The sequence below is a fragment of the Atta colombica genome, unplaced genomic scaffold (genome assembly GCF_001594045.1).
Source record: "Atta colombica isolate Treedump-2 unplaced genomic scaffold, Acol1.0 scaffold252, whole genome shotgun sequence".
In the NCBI taxonomy this organism is placed as follows: domain Eukaryota; kingdom Metazoa; phylum Arthropoda; class Insecta; order Hymenoptera; family Formicidae; genus Atta; species Atta colombica.
In genome coordinates this window covers 779,181-795,705 of record NW_017259351.1, presented here as the reverse complement: position 1 = coordinate 795,705, position 16,525 = coordinate 779,181, and positions in this window count along the sequence as shown.

Here is a 16,525-nt window from a genome sequence, read left to right as displayed (position 1 = left end):
TTAGAAGCCAACTTTACACGGATATATAATATTAGATAAAGATTTCTTCTAAATATAAAAAAATCTGAACTTAAATTTATATTATTTCTAATATAATGATCTTATTTAACTCGAAGGAGGAAAATAAGAATTATTAATTTTAATATTACTTTACTTTATTTTGTATAAAGTTGTGATGAATTTAAGTACGTCAAGAATATTTTTATCTCTTTATCGGAAATCCTTTCTGTGAAGATATAGACTATCACAAAAATCAGAATTTACATCTGAAAGAAAAAATTATTAATGTTAAAATCTTGATTTTTATATTATATTAGATATTTATATCCTTACATAAATTTATTTGGTTTACTAGAGAAATTTAAGAAATATTATATTACAAATTTCTATATTTAATGATTACACGCGCTGCTTGTAAATCAGAAATCGTAATGAAGAAATATTTTCAACGCAAAATATTTCACGGTTTAGATTCGTGAGCTGCGATATTTATTTCCCGAGAAATTATACGCGCTTCAAGAAAATTCTATTTAAAAAAACTTTCTCAACTTCCTTCGAGCATATTGATAATGAAAAACTCATTGGTGCATGGTTCATTCAATCACTTTGCAGAAATACGCATTTCATTTAACAACTACTTTTTTTTTCTGATCATGTTAGTGCAATGTGTGTGTGTATTTGTGTAAATAGACGATAAATATTCATATTGTCGTGCTTTGCATTATTAGATTTTAAATATACATATTACATAGCGATTAATGAATTTGTATGCTGCATCAATAAATATTTTTTAATTGTCAATTACTATTTACGTTAAAACAAGAAAGCGCTGAAATAAAAAACTTGAACTATTTGTGCGGTTCAACTTAACATTAGCAGATAATTATTTAGAGGACGATATTCAGGACTATATAATATAAACATTAAAAATATTATAAACATATCTTAAAACGTAACAAAACGCAGCATTGTCTACGAAATTTTTCAGCAACGATTTTCTATTAACAAAATATTTGTTTTCCCTTTATTTATACTAAACAAATTACATTTAACAGTGTGTCTTTTGCAACAAATTTTGCTATTAAATTTTACAATAACAAAGTTCACCAGAAATAAATTTTAAAATAAATAACCTTTTACAATGTGTGATATTGATGAATTTTAAAAAGCCATTATTAACAACTGCTTCTTTTAATTGCTAAATAAATATTGGCTTATTTTTTTGATAACAAATCAATGTATAAGTTAATTTATGTTTCTTACAAATTATCTATGAATAATATTAATATATTTATACATAGTGAATATTTTTAATGAATTTTGATAGAGATAATTTTATTTTTTATCATTATTGTGTCATTGTTTGAGATTTATTTAGTATTCGATGTCATTATATTTTAATAATTTATTTTAAAAATTATATTTATAATATTTTATCTAAATAAATAAATAGAGTATTGGACAGGCCCGAGTAGAAATTATATTATATATTCAGATTGTGTGCTATATGCTCATTGGAGCATGTATCCTGTACTGGTTATCCTATACAGTGTTTGATTTGAATTCACCGATTACGTTGGATTGAGGAAATCCCCAGGGCGGCCCCTCTCTCTCTCTCTCTCTCTCTCTCTCTCTCTCTCTCTTTCTCTCTTTCTCATAACGTATTCCAAGGGATCATAGGTACATGATCATATATACCGTTTGTGATGTCTTCAATAATCAGTTGGGAAGCGAGTAATTAGCGAGTAATTTCACGTTGTTGTTGAATCTTGGCAAGATGAAGCAGATGTGTAGTGAACAACTGCATCTTTCATAAATACGTTAATCCATATACAGATTATTTGTTTCTATTCGCAATTATGTTAGTAGTAATCAAGAATGTATGTATTCACATTATCAAAAATATAAAGTTTCAAGAACTCATTGAGAATTATAAAATTTCATAGTTTAAATTGATTTTTTATTGTGATACTAATTTTCTTAAGGTGCTGGGAGTTAGCACTTCAAATGTTCAAATGTTATTTTTTAAATAACTATTGCTGATGCCAATGAAACTTATATCAAAATTGCGGTGTCAAAAGATGAGATGCTAACTTCACATATGCAAGTTTCACAGATTATTTTACTGTTACATTTGATTATCTATGCAAATTTTCAGAAATACGATTCTCTTATTAATTTAAAAATTCTACTACAAGACAATATTTACAATACTACTAAGATGAAGAAAGATAGGAAAAATGTATATAAAGAAATTATGCAGAGAATTATGCAGAGAAGTAAACAAAAGATTGTGGATTAAGATGATGTAATTTTATAACAATAAAAAATCCTTATCTAAAAAAAACATTGCTCATCACTTTTGTATAATTCTTCTATTTGTAAAGTTCCTAAAATTTTTTAAGAGGAGTTAACGTGACAAGTTTAATGGAAATTTAACATGTGTAATTATGTATTCAGATTACGACATTCTATAAAGACTGCTAAACTTATAAGAACAAACTATGCTCTCGAAACTTAACATTAGACTAAGAAAGTTTACTTTTTGCAGTAAACAAATATTCTATTAAAGCATGCATCAACGCCTTCAACATTGCACATCTTTCCGCGCCAGGAACCTAATCAGTTCTAAGTATCTTACGTACTCTTACGGGAAGTTATAAGATACACGATATATATTAGCACAGTTTGCTCATGCGTGATAAAGAGGTATTCTCAAGCGGTATCTTTGTTTTCGCACTCGTTTCACCTCGTTCCCGCAAGCGATACTCAAATACTGATTTGCGAAGAGCGATAGAAACAATTAGAAGATATATGAACGAAGAAGTAAGAAAGTATCGCATAATTTTTAAATTATTCATCAAAACGCACTCTTGACATGTCAAAGAAGAATCGTGCTATTCGATATTTCTTGACTGAATATTCAGCTAATAGGATATACTCGTATGTAATATATGTAATAACGAAGCGAGGGTTCAGAGATGGAAGACAAATGAGAATCTTCCAGTTGTCATTCCATGTGACGAAAGTCTCAATCGTTAACGATTGTCACTTCTTCTTGTACGCTACAGCTTTGTAATGTTACGAGTGTATCACACACTGTTAAATTCATAATTAGATTATACTTAATTTGACTTATTTAATCATTTCTATAAATTGCCAGTTCTTAATTAATATGTCATTAATTATAGAGAAATAATGGAATTAAAGAGTTTAATCAAATGGCTGCATTCAACAGAAAAAGCTTCACAACTGTTGTAAGATTCTTTAATACGATTGGTTTATACGTTAGATCCAGTGAGGAACTAAAACCAATCTTATTAAAGAATTTCATAACAATTGCAAAGCTGTTTTCTCTGCTGAAATTTTCTACTGAACACAGTGTATTAATTTGGTTTATTTTTACTCAAATTTAGTTTATTTTTTACTAAATGTATACATTATGAATGTTGTTTAGTTTGAGATTAATCACACAAATAATTGATTTGCATTTTGATGCACATGGAAATTAAAAATAATAAAATGTAATTTAACTCAGGGGATTATCATAGCTTTTTTTATATATATCTAACGGTATATCTCGCGCGTATATTACAAATAGAAGACTCCGTCAGATAAAATTGCAGTAAACGATGAATTTATGCTTCTTTCCGATGTTCTTCTCTGCATTACGTGCAGTTTAATGCTCAGACACGCTCTACACTTAAAAAGTTAAGGTTCTTCGAAGGGATCAGAGTAGAATGTTATTAAAAATTTGAATTATCGTGGTCGTACGAAGCGAAATATGATGAACGGTTGCATGTTATTGAAAATTGATTTTTTCTGTATTAAAAAAAAAGACAATAGAAAAAAAGACAATCATGATAAAATTTATAAAAATGAAAGGACTTCACACTCTTTATATTGTCCAATATATAAAAGTTTAAATTAAAATTCTTCCGTATTTGCGGTATTGAGGCACTAACTGTAATACCTAAAATAATGTCGTCGAGAATTTTCGACATTGGAACTTTGGTCTAACTTCCGAAACTTCTGCGCCTGTAAATACGGGAAAATTGAAGTACCTGAAACTTTCCGTTTGGATGAAAAATTTTATTTTTACATGTGTGTATGTGTGTGTATGATAACTTTCATTTAAACTTATCTTCAATTTTCGTAAATTTCGATTCACCGCTCTCTTTTCAAAACTATTATAATGTTCAGCACGCAACTCTATTATTCGATTTTATCTGTCATATTATATTGTATCGTTATTGCATAAAAATTTATAAGAAACAGAAAGTCGAGCTAATTAGCCACTCGCGAGATTGCCATCATCTTATTCTCGTTACTACGGATTCTAATTCACGGTTTAATTTGCGTGCTCACCGCATGTAAATCTCAAATTATCGAAAAAATGAGGGGAAGGCAGGTAGCTGTTTTTGTAGTCGAGCGTAATCAAATGTAAGCGTCGGGCTAGATAATACAGAGGCGAGAATTAAAAAAATGGAAAAAATGGTTGAAAAGTCTAAGCAACTGGAGGAGCTTCTGAAAATTAAATACATTAAGCTGACGCTTGGCAGTATGCCGATTTAATAAATAAAGCGCATGTTCGGCACTAACTACCGATGTACGCACAGAGATTACTTTAATTTTGCGCTTTCCAAGGTCTGAGATTATAGCTTGGCATTTGGTTTCTCACAGAAAGAATGCAATCCGTAGAGTTAGCGTCTGTAACTAACAGTTTCTCCAATATCAACTTTCGATTCGGCTGATTTGATTAAAACTCATCTGATAGGAACATCAAAACCAGAATTTTAACATAAATCTATTTTGCTTGATACTCTGTCTTGATATTTATATTTTTTGTACATGCTGATACGTAGACTGAGATCTAAATGAAAAAACGTGAATCATCAATAATAAACGTGAATTAATGTAAATATCACTCGTACAATCTCTGCAAAATAAATTGAAATTATGCTAATATTAATATTTTAAATAAAAGTTGTGACTAACATTATATTCTTAACAACATTTTGTAGTATATTTAATGTACTTTATTTATTATTAAAAAATTTTTAATTTTTAATAACCAAATAAATTTTTGTTTATTTATGGAATAACTAATCTGTGCAATAAAACTTTACAAAAATTATTTTGAATGTTTAAAGTGCTTACTTATATTAAAAAATTGAGGACTTTTTGTCATCATTTCTTAATTACATTTTAGAGTATTTTTCTTCTCTTCTATTTTTAATGGAAATAATCTTGTTTTTATTGTATATTTTACAGCTATTAATATCTAAAGAAACCAGAACAAATTTAGTTATTATATTAGAACACAATTTAATCGTAATGTTAAACACAATTACGCTTTTATTGCGCGTCACTGTATTGTCATAAAAAAAGAGTTTATCATAATAATTATCATGCTGTAAATTGGAAATTGGGAATTTGTAATTGGGAAAATTCTGCGTTCCAAGTGTTGGCGATCGTATACACTATCTTCGTCGTGGCTCATCGAATCATGGCGATATCGGTAATCTATATCACCGGCACGTATTTCCGTGGCTGGTAATAATGCCAGTCCGGTACTGATGCTGAACTATGTGGGTGCTTCGTGACCGTCTGAATTTGCGCCAAGTTAACCACGGTATCCCGACGTTTTCAGTCGCCCAGTCTGCATGAACTCCTACATTCCCTGCCCATTCTTCTCACCTTACCACGTGCCGCTAGGTGAATAGGTAAATTTAATCTAATCCCAGTCCATCCAAATCCTAACTTACGTATCTAAATCCTATTAAGTTGGTCCAATTCGTCACTTTCGTGATATCCGTAGGAAGCGCTGCGTCGTACAATTATTTGAATTGCTTTGAATTACTCTGTTCCTCATCATGTAAAGTTGCTCGCATAAAGATTGGAGACCGCAAACTTATTAAAAAATATAACAAGACAATAGGTATATATAGTAAACCCTAAAACGGCGACAATCTGTTCTGCGAATAACTTCAACAAATCTTAAAATATAATACGAATTTATATATACGCGAATTTGAATAAATTTTTTTCTTAGATTTTAATTTTAGTAAAAATGAGTCATTTTAGTTTTACTATGTATTTTTGAACATACAGAACAAAATTGCATTAATTTTGAAATGATGTTGAAGAAGATTAAAGAAAGATAGAAATGTTTATTTTTAACAATCGTTATACTAAAATAATACAAGATAAAAATATAGCTATTATTATTAATTTTCTTACATTAAGCAAATATTTGATTTATGTCTGTTTGCATTAAGAGAGTTTCTGTTCCTGTGTGAAATATTGAAACGATACATTAACCGAAAGAGACAAATTTAACGAAATGGGTTAGTCTAGCGAAATTGTTTCGTATAATTAATACCAGTGGCCAATCCTTGCAGGCGTTGCACTTGCGCTATTTTAATGACTCACGTACGCGATTCGACAGCGCTAAAATTGCTACTGCTTCTGACAGTTTTAACCCTGAGAAGTTTAACGATCGCCATCATTTCTCGAACTCGTTTCGCCATTTGCATCATGCAATTTTCAATGAGAGTGGTATCTAACTCTTTTACATACGGTTTGGTGGACGATATGCATGCCCGAAATATCTTCCAACGGAGTATCTCTGCTTATAAGGACTCTGCATATTTTACTCTACTTACTTGCAGTCAGTTGTTGGCAGAATTTTCGAGTGCATACGCCGGATCATTTTGCACAGAAAGTAGTCCATGTGATAAACTCCATGTCAGAAGCAGTTTAACCTGCGTTCATTAACCAAAAATTCGAAAATTAATTGCAAAGAAGACAAATAGGCGTGTTTAGTACATTATTATTATTTCTCAGTATTTTTATTGCGTTCAGCAGAAAAGGTAGTTTTATAACTATCATAAAATTCTTGAATATAATTGGTTTATACATTTAGGTCCAATGAGGAACTAAGGACAAGACCAATCATATTAAAGAACTCTACAACAGTTCCAAAGTTGCTTTTTGTTGCTGAATGCATCCATTGTCACTTATCTTAATGCTCACATATCTACTCGTTTAATTTATGTCTTTATTTTTTAATCTTTTACTTATATGTAGGGGTAGAAAATAATATCAACACCTAAGAAATATATACTATTTACTTATTTTGATAATAAGAATTTGATTCATCAATTGTCTTTGATACATTCTTATTGGATTGGAATTATAGTGTAGCAACTACAGTGCAATATTATACTATTCTTCTAGCAGAACATCTAATTGCTAAAAAAGATATTGGAGGAAATCTATTTTTTATTCTGCTCTTTAAAACTATAAACGATATTTAAATTAGGCGATTGCATTTGATCAAAGATAAAGTTTTAAAGAAAACAGAAGAAAACAATTTTAGACAATAGAGTGAAAAAACTTCCTCTTCCAATATTATTTATGTAAATATAATTGAAGGATGTTTTATACTGAAGAATGGTATGATACTTCATTGATAACTTTAAGTATTGAATGACTATTCTAACTAGAATAGAATTCGTATAATTAAAGGCAAATGATGGGCCAACCATCATTTTATTAATAAGCTTTTATTAATAAATCAAGTAATAAAATAAATTTCTTATAAATTTTTAAAAATGCATAATTCTTCAAGAATAATATCGACAATGTCTAACAGTCAATGTCTAATAAACTTGGCTTAATTATAATAATTTATATTGTTCTTATCTTCACTTTTTGTTTTGACTGGAATTAATTTTGAAGAAACGAAGATTGCGAAAAATATATTGACTCATCCTAGCTGTTAGCTAGGGTCAGCAATTTAATTTGCGGGCATTCTGATAAATTGCTTCCAATTCTTCTTGCCACTTGAAAAATATCTAACATTAGATAGCCTTTTCACGAAGAAATAAGGAGTAGATGATCCGGCACATTCCGTTTGCTCATAGTAAGGATCATTGGCAAAAATTACTGTAATCTCAAAAACTCACCCTCGTGCGCGCGATACCTATTCTAATACAGCTTCCCTGACATCCGTTAAGTTAAAAGTCACCGATTTGTGGATACAAGATCTGCCACCATTACGCTTAATGGATTTTTAATGTCGCTCTCGGAATTTCCGGTGGCAATAACGACCATGTCGGATTGTTGATTACTTTGATAATGTTTGTAAAAACTTTCATTCCTTTATAATTTTAACGAAGTTCCATTATAAGCACATCTTAGCGAGGCGTATTAATTAAATTTTTAGAATCAAGCGTTTATTTTTTTGTAAATTCCAAGTCTAATATAAATTAGGAAGTATTTTGTAGTATTTATTTTGACAAAAGTAATCGGAACTATTACGATTTATTTCATTCTTAATATTTGTATAATATGGATTTATTTATATTGATTCAGAATTGTATCTATTGATAAAAAAAAATATAGGACATTTTAAAAATATGTTTCTTTGACGAAATGAAAAGAAGTTTTTAACTTTTTTTGATCTTTTTATCTAATAAATTATGAAACATTTTTACATCATAAAATTTGAGACGTATAGAATTACTGGTCTTTTTATTTAAATTATGAATAACATTTTTATGTTGTAATTTTGAAAAGCATAGAATTATGTATTTTTATTAAAAATTGCCATAACTCTCATATTATGGCAACAATATCGCAGTTTTACATTATTTCTACGCTTCTTCCTATCTTCTGAATATTTTTCCGCGAAACGAGATTACGAGATGAAATGCATCACTCACGCTATATTAACTTGCATCATATTTTTCTACTGACAGAATGAGTATTCCGGTTGAAGTTAATTCGCATTGGTATTTTTTTTTCGTGTCTGAGTGGCACGTTTCTTATTCAACTAAAATTATCTTGTTAGATCTCGCAAATCTTCATATCTTTGAATGATTACATGACAAAGAATGATTATGCGAGTAAAATGCACTACTTTAAGGTAAACTGTAACAAATATGAAAAGGAAGAAGAATGAAAAAGCAGACAGCATCCCTTTAGAAACACCTGTAATACCTATCAGCCGTCAATCGTTGGTGGTTTTTAAAAGCAATTAATTTACACGGTAAGATCGAAAAGCCAAAAAGCATGACTTCGGTTACCTGCTTCGATCGATCATCCCTTCGCGCGGATGAGCGGTTTTACCTTAGTGATGCCATCTTCCCCGCCTTCCTGCCACCCGTCTGCTACCCTCCATTCCTTTCACCCTTTTCGAACAAACCACCTATAGGTACTCTGATTCCTGCTTGCACGAAAAGTTTCATCCACCTAGAACAGATTCTCATACTCTTTATCATTCCTTGCGTTTGCCTCAAAACTTCTCTTTTCCAGTTCTATTTTCTCTTTCCTTCCTTCTTCTTCTTTCCTAGATTTCCCAGTCTCTTAGCATCTCCATCCATAAGTCTAACTTTGATGATTATATCAATTCCGAATCAATTTTACATCCCTCCTGTCTCATTGCCATCGCGTCATTGAATTACAAGGGGTGAATCGCTTCGAGTACTGCAGCTCGATACGGAAATTAATGGGAGCGACGTTACCCATTTAAGCGTTCGATATGATAGCCGATGTCGATGGAAAATACGGTCACTGGAAAACTGCCTTCGGCATGTATCTTGTCATTTTAATGTTTGTTATTATTCCTTCTCTCAGATAACAATACACTATCACAGCGAATCACTTCTTAAATAGTTTAAAAGCATGTTCCATTTAACACTGTATCTTGATACGATTTTTGCATTGTTGGGAATAAATTTCCGAGTCTTTTTCGATTTAATACGTTTACATAAAAGTTACATAGAAAAATAAGAATAATGTCGAAAGAAATAACTGCTTTTAGAAATCATTATTTGCTTCTCTTATTATCTACTTAACTGATTTGATTTGATTTATTTTTGATAAAAATATCCAAAATTCGTTATGTTAAAGATTTGTCTGAGAAGCAATTGTTATTTGTAAAAATTTATTTTAATCGCTTTATGTTGCATGACGGCTATTATACTCATCGTTGAAATATTTTAACAAGCAATTTCATTAATAGGATTAAGAGAATTAAGTATTACATTTGGATAAAAATTTTTTAATCTGCATTTCTAAAATTTATAAATTTGTTCGCACGAAAATCTTTATATTATAGAACATCCGAGGTTTCGCGATTTATTCCGGTCGATGAATATGATTTACTTAAAGGTATTATTAATTTTTCTGGGGTAAGTTGTTTTTCATTGATAGACTTTAAATACACACACACACACAAACACAAACACACACACAACTCCCCGATGAAAATTAATCGCATTTTTAGGACAATTCTTCATATCAAGAGCTTTTATCCTTCAAATTAGAACGCTTCATCATTTAGGATCGATGTAAACTAATATAATAGTCGACTATATATACCGGCTGAAATCAATCGCTTACATCTATGCACGCATTATCCGTTTACATAACACATATTGTGTATCTATCATACAATATCATCTCTCTATACATTATATTTATCACAAACTCTGCTTTTTAATACGTTTTAATCCGAGAATAACCATCTGAGATATTTTTGCATCTTGAATAAAAAAAATGTAAGTTATTGTAAATTACTGTTTTATGGATATTGTTGAATATATTTTAAATAATTATTTTTCATGAATCTTTAAATATGCACTTTTATTAATTAAAATCTTTATTTCTTAGAAATACTGTCATAATACATTACTTAACGTGTTTATGTTTAATATTTGTCTAGTTTTTTTTTTTTAAATAAAAAATTGTGATTAAATTCATATTCATAATATTTTCAAGTATTAATAAATCGAAAAATCATGATTAATATATAATATATTAGTAATAGTGATTTTTATTAGGGTGTAAAAATACTTTATACTTATATAAAATACAATACGCAAAAAAATCATATGTCTGGATTAATTAACTATCCGAAGCACAAAGGAAAAAAAGAAATTCTGTCTACCAAAGTCTAAAATCCAATGAAATCTCCTTATTTGGAAAAAGACAATACAATAAGTACATCTCAAAACAAGAATGCGAATCAAATCACTCGTGACTTTAAATGAAAAAATTTAATTTATATTTGTTACCAATTCTTTTAATACTAAAGTATGCACAATAAACTTTCTTTTTAATGAGCCAAAAATAGTCTAATTCATTGCAAAATAACAAAGTGAGATTAATTCTTCTTCATTGCTAGACAAAATCCAAGTATATAGCATAGGCGATTTTTTTCGCACACAGTTCGCGGAAAATTAACAGGAGCATTGTCCGACTAGATTCTCGACATTCGTGTTCGACTATAGTCGAGTACCTCGTCCGTGTCCTTCATGTCCTGTACATTCTGTATAGCGAGTGCTCTGTATATATTCCATCGGTCGATTGCGTTATGTACGACAATCGAGTACATTATATCGAGTGCATTAAAGTGAATATACGACGATTCGGCACGTGATGAATCCGTCCTCGCGACTTTCGATGAAGATCTGCTGCAATTTTTTTCGCCGGCAATCATGTTTCCGCAATCTCATAAATACACCAAAGATAAGCAGTTAATTAATAGCTGCCAAATTGATACCCTACTCGAGCGCGGATTGTCATCTACTGTAATCGTCGCAAGCATCCTGTGTGGCTTAATGTTCTATTGTCCGGCGTATGCCATTGCTAACCATCTATTACTGTCTGCTATTCCACTTTGTGCGGTGAGCACAGCATTCGCTTCCATGAGAGATGGGACCCATGTCGCGAGTAGTATGTATAATATTCGGATCTCGAACTGCAGAATTGTTTTTCTAATTACACTTAATCCTTTGATTCCACAACATAATATGAGAACAACATACTTGAGGACATTCAATACTGACTCTTTCTGCCCTACTGTATGTTATCTTTAATTTTAGTTTAACTTATTTTTTATTTTTTATCTAGTTCTAAAAATTTATAAAAAAGAAGATTAGGATAAAGAACTAATTAAACCGAGATTAAATAATAGTTAATCTACATTGGTAAAAATGGATAATTCGATTGCTTAATATTTTTTCAGAAAAATGAATATAAATTGTAAAAAATGTTTTTCGATCGAAATGCTAAACATTGAGAAATATGAATGTACCATGCAAATGTATGTGTTAATGCCTTTGTTAATAATAAAAAATTGTCTTTATTAATAAAAAGTTTGTTTAAAAAGTTTTTATTAATAAAAAAAAATTATAAACAGTAAAAAGCATTAGAAAAAGAAAATCGGATATGATAAAAAGTAAAAAACATTGGAAAAAGAAAATCGGATATGATAACAAGAGTTGCATCAAAGGATTAATGTAGAACAAGTCGAATTAATTATGACACACTGCGATGTAGAAATAAAATTGATGGAACCTTTAACAATTCTATCATATATGAATTTTTTAAAATAATTTTGTGACGTCACGATTATTGTTTCATCATCTTTGTACGAATAGGATTCGATGGCATCAAATAGCTTTGTTCGTAAGAATCACATCTCAATCAGCATTCTCCGCAGTGACGTAGCGAAATTTGATTGATACCGCTAGGGATGCTGAACATCTAACGTTTAGTCAAACACGTGAATTTCTCTCGTATTCCCTCTTGTCTAATTACATCACAATGTGCAAAGGCGTATTCGTGATCATGCCGCAAGTGGCACAATCACGAATGTGCACGGTATAGAGGTTTCGCAAGTAGATCATTATCCATGATCTCGTATCGAACTCGGCACTCGAATTATAGAATCTCGATTTCATGTAAAATATGTACGATAATTGCGAACGATTAATTCATAAGTTTATTGTCGCAATAATTTATTTTTGGATAAAAAAATTTGTTCAAAACACTGTTCAACATCAGTTTTCAACTCGAGTGTAGTTATTTCCGATGTATTTTTGCCTGTTGAATCCGTTAGCCTTTGGCTATCACGTCACAATTTTGAGAAAAATGTCATCAAAGAGGATAAAAACAACGATTTTGAAAGTTTTTATAACGTTTTGGCACCGGCAAAAAATGGGTTTTTTCTAAACTGTATTAATGCCACGCGAAATGGATTCGTTCAACAGTGAAAAATATATCGAATCACTATATTCACTCTAGTATTGCAAAAAAGGTCAAATTTTGCCAGACAGTGTTATTATTTCTATATAATTTGTACTAAATTTATTAGTACAAATATGAAAAATTATACTTCACATTTATTTGTGCTTTTAGAATCGTGTGAGAAAAATTCATTTTAAATTTGATATTTTAAGAATAATTTTGTTTTTAAGGATATAATTTAAAAAATTAAATTAACTGCACGGGAAATAATGAAAATTTTTTGTGAGAAGACAACAAAACAATTAATGTATAATAATTAATATAATTATTATACAGCTGAACGTTTTAAATTTCTCATGTTGTTATGTTCAACATCTGATTGAGTCAATTAAAACGTCAGTATATTTACTATGACGTAACGTTTTACGGGGTTGGCCGAAGCGCCAGTGCGTAAACATCAACATAATTTCTGTCGACTACTATAATTATATATGATGTCGCGTGCTTTATTCCTTCCGGGAATTCGTGGCAATATGTTGAACGAGGCATCATCTCACCAAGCGCGAAATTCACTCGTGCATCTCCCTCTTGTTGAGGAGCAATTCACGTTGGTGTGCTTGCCAAATAGACACTTATTGTTAGTTAACGATTGCTCTTGACGAACAGCGCAATTAACATTACGCACGCATCTGTTTCGCCACACGATACCCACGAAACTACTCGCGTTTTAACGTCGCAATATCCGCTATCTTTGATACATACCATGGCTTGATTGCCATTCCTCAAATGCTAGTTGTTATGTCGTATTGAATAGTTTACATAGAACCCTGTAACCGAGAATATTTCAAAAAGGAAGAAAATAGCTTCTGAATTCTACTCTATTTAATACTAACAATTATTGCTAATATCTTAAATATTTAAAATATTAATTTCTAATAAATATAACAAATAACTATTTCTAATAAATATAACAAATAGCGATAAGCTGATTTTGCATTCCTAAATTGTTCAAATTATATATCTACACTGTTAAATTTATAATGTTAATTACACTTAATTGAAGTTATTTTTTATCATTTCTATCGGTTGCCACTGTTTCTTATTCAATTAATATGTATTATTAATTTGACTATATAAAACAATGAAATTGACAATTTAACACGCAAGAAAATGTATATATTAAATTTAACTCAAATTTAGTTTAACTAAATGCATAAGTAAATATGAATAATGTTTACTTTGAAATACTGAAAGAGCAATTTTGCTGAAGAATTTAAAAACTTGGCTAGATTTGAAAACAATTTTGCAAGAATCTTAAACATGATAAGCAATGCTGCAAAATGTTTTGATATTCTAGCATTCAATTTTATCGTCCTACGTAATTATTTTGATCGTTCAGCAAAAATTGCTCTTTCAATGAACTAATCACTGGATTAGTTCAGAAATTGCTTTACAATTTAATGCACATAGAAGTTAAAAATAATTAATTCAAAGGATGAGATTATTATCGTTCCTTTAATATTTAACAGTGTATAATTTGCTGCTGCTAACATTTTTTAATTCTTGAAGATTCATTGAAATAAATATTTTAATAAATACAGTAGATAATCGATCTTATATGTAAGTACAAATATTTAGTTTTGCATTTAATTAAATCAAAATGCATATTTTAAGAAAGATTATATTTCGTTATGTTTGCACTATAAGCTTGAAATACGCGAAGAAACATTAATATGAATGATAGTTGAATACACATATGATGTAATTCATATCATTTAGTGTTGTTTCGAGAAAACAAAATGTTGTGAGTGATTGACATAGTTTATTTGTTTTAAAGCCATTTATTCAGAGAAATACCTCAGACTGTTTGCATAACATGAAAACAATTTATTCGGAAACTGGTCTCGTTACATTCAACAACGTTTGTGCCACCGTAAAAATATATGCCCGGGAAAAATACAAACTTTTCCCAATAATCATTTCAATATATAATAATTTTACTGCAAATCATTAGAGATTTCAAGAATTGTTTTATTTGTTTCTTTCTTCAAAACGGAAAGGACGGTTTACTACGACTGAAAAATATTATATAAATTGGAGTCGACACCAATAACAGAGCTTTTTGCACAATAAATGGTGCTCTTATCAAGTTTGATGCGACATAAAGTTTGAAAACGCGATGAATTTCGTGTGAAAAGCTTAACGTGGGCAAGCGATTTTGACACATCGAACGGACGAAACGCGCTTAAATTACTTTGGCCTAGATGCTTCATTGACATCTTGGCCGCGATTCAACTTCGAACGAGGGCGAACACTGTGACATCCGGCAGCTTGGCCGTGTTGGGATTTAAACGGCCGTACGGCTAATTAATAGCACGCCATCGGAAATTTATTACGTCAACTAGTTATGTTTCAAAGGTATACGCTTGCTACACGACTATCGTTGACAAACTTAACAAACTGCCGTCGACAAAAGGGACTATACCGGAAAGACTTGCATTTCAAGTCTGCTGCTAAACGCGTTGGCGGCGACGACAACGGCAGCGGTGACGCGACGCGACAAAGTTACAAACTGGCAAAACTTCGTGCTGATGACGAAGCCGCAAATACTTTCGTTGATGTGTAACAAAAAAAGTTAATTTCCCAAGCTCACAGAAACAAAATATGCGGTAACTTTTGCCGAGGTAAAAAGCCACGTTAAATTTGCCGTTTTTTCTTTTTTATTGTGAGCGTATCTCGTAAAACCACACAGCAAAAACCCAACACACATCCTTGGGACGACGAAATTTCCGTAGTTCTTAATGTAGTTCTGTGAAAAATACTTTTGCTACTTTTAAGACTTTGATATTACTCCACCTACATTACGTTGAACCTTAATTTTTAATTATAAATATGCTTTCTCAAGTTAATTTAATTACGCAAAAAATTTAAGACCATTATAAAATCTTATTTATAATATAATATTATACGTCTTATATTATTAATGTTTTCTATTATAGTAGTTTACACAAAGCGAGAATATGAACTGTTTTTTTAATTTTTGCATTGAGTCCGAATCTGCCATCAAAATATTTTCAATTTTTCCATAATCTCCGGTTTCTGAGATATAAAAAAAAGACATTTTTTCCAGTATACGCTAAAGTTTTATTGAAATTATAACACACAAATCAGAAGTATTTTTAAACACAAATAAGAGAAGAAAATTGTTATCAAAGTCCTTGATGCTTACAATTAATATTTATATGTGACTATACAAATACAATTATCAAAATTCTCCAAACTGCGATTCCATTTGTCGAACTTGAAATACAATCATAAACGGAAATAATAATCTCACAATTAAATTAATTAATCATTAATTTAATAATAATGCTAACATTTCTTAAAGCCTATAAATAATTTATTGCGAAAAATATCACCTCAACCGGAATATTTTATGCAATAAATTATATAGGCTTTTACAAGGATGTTAGCATTATTA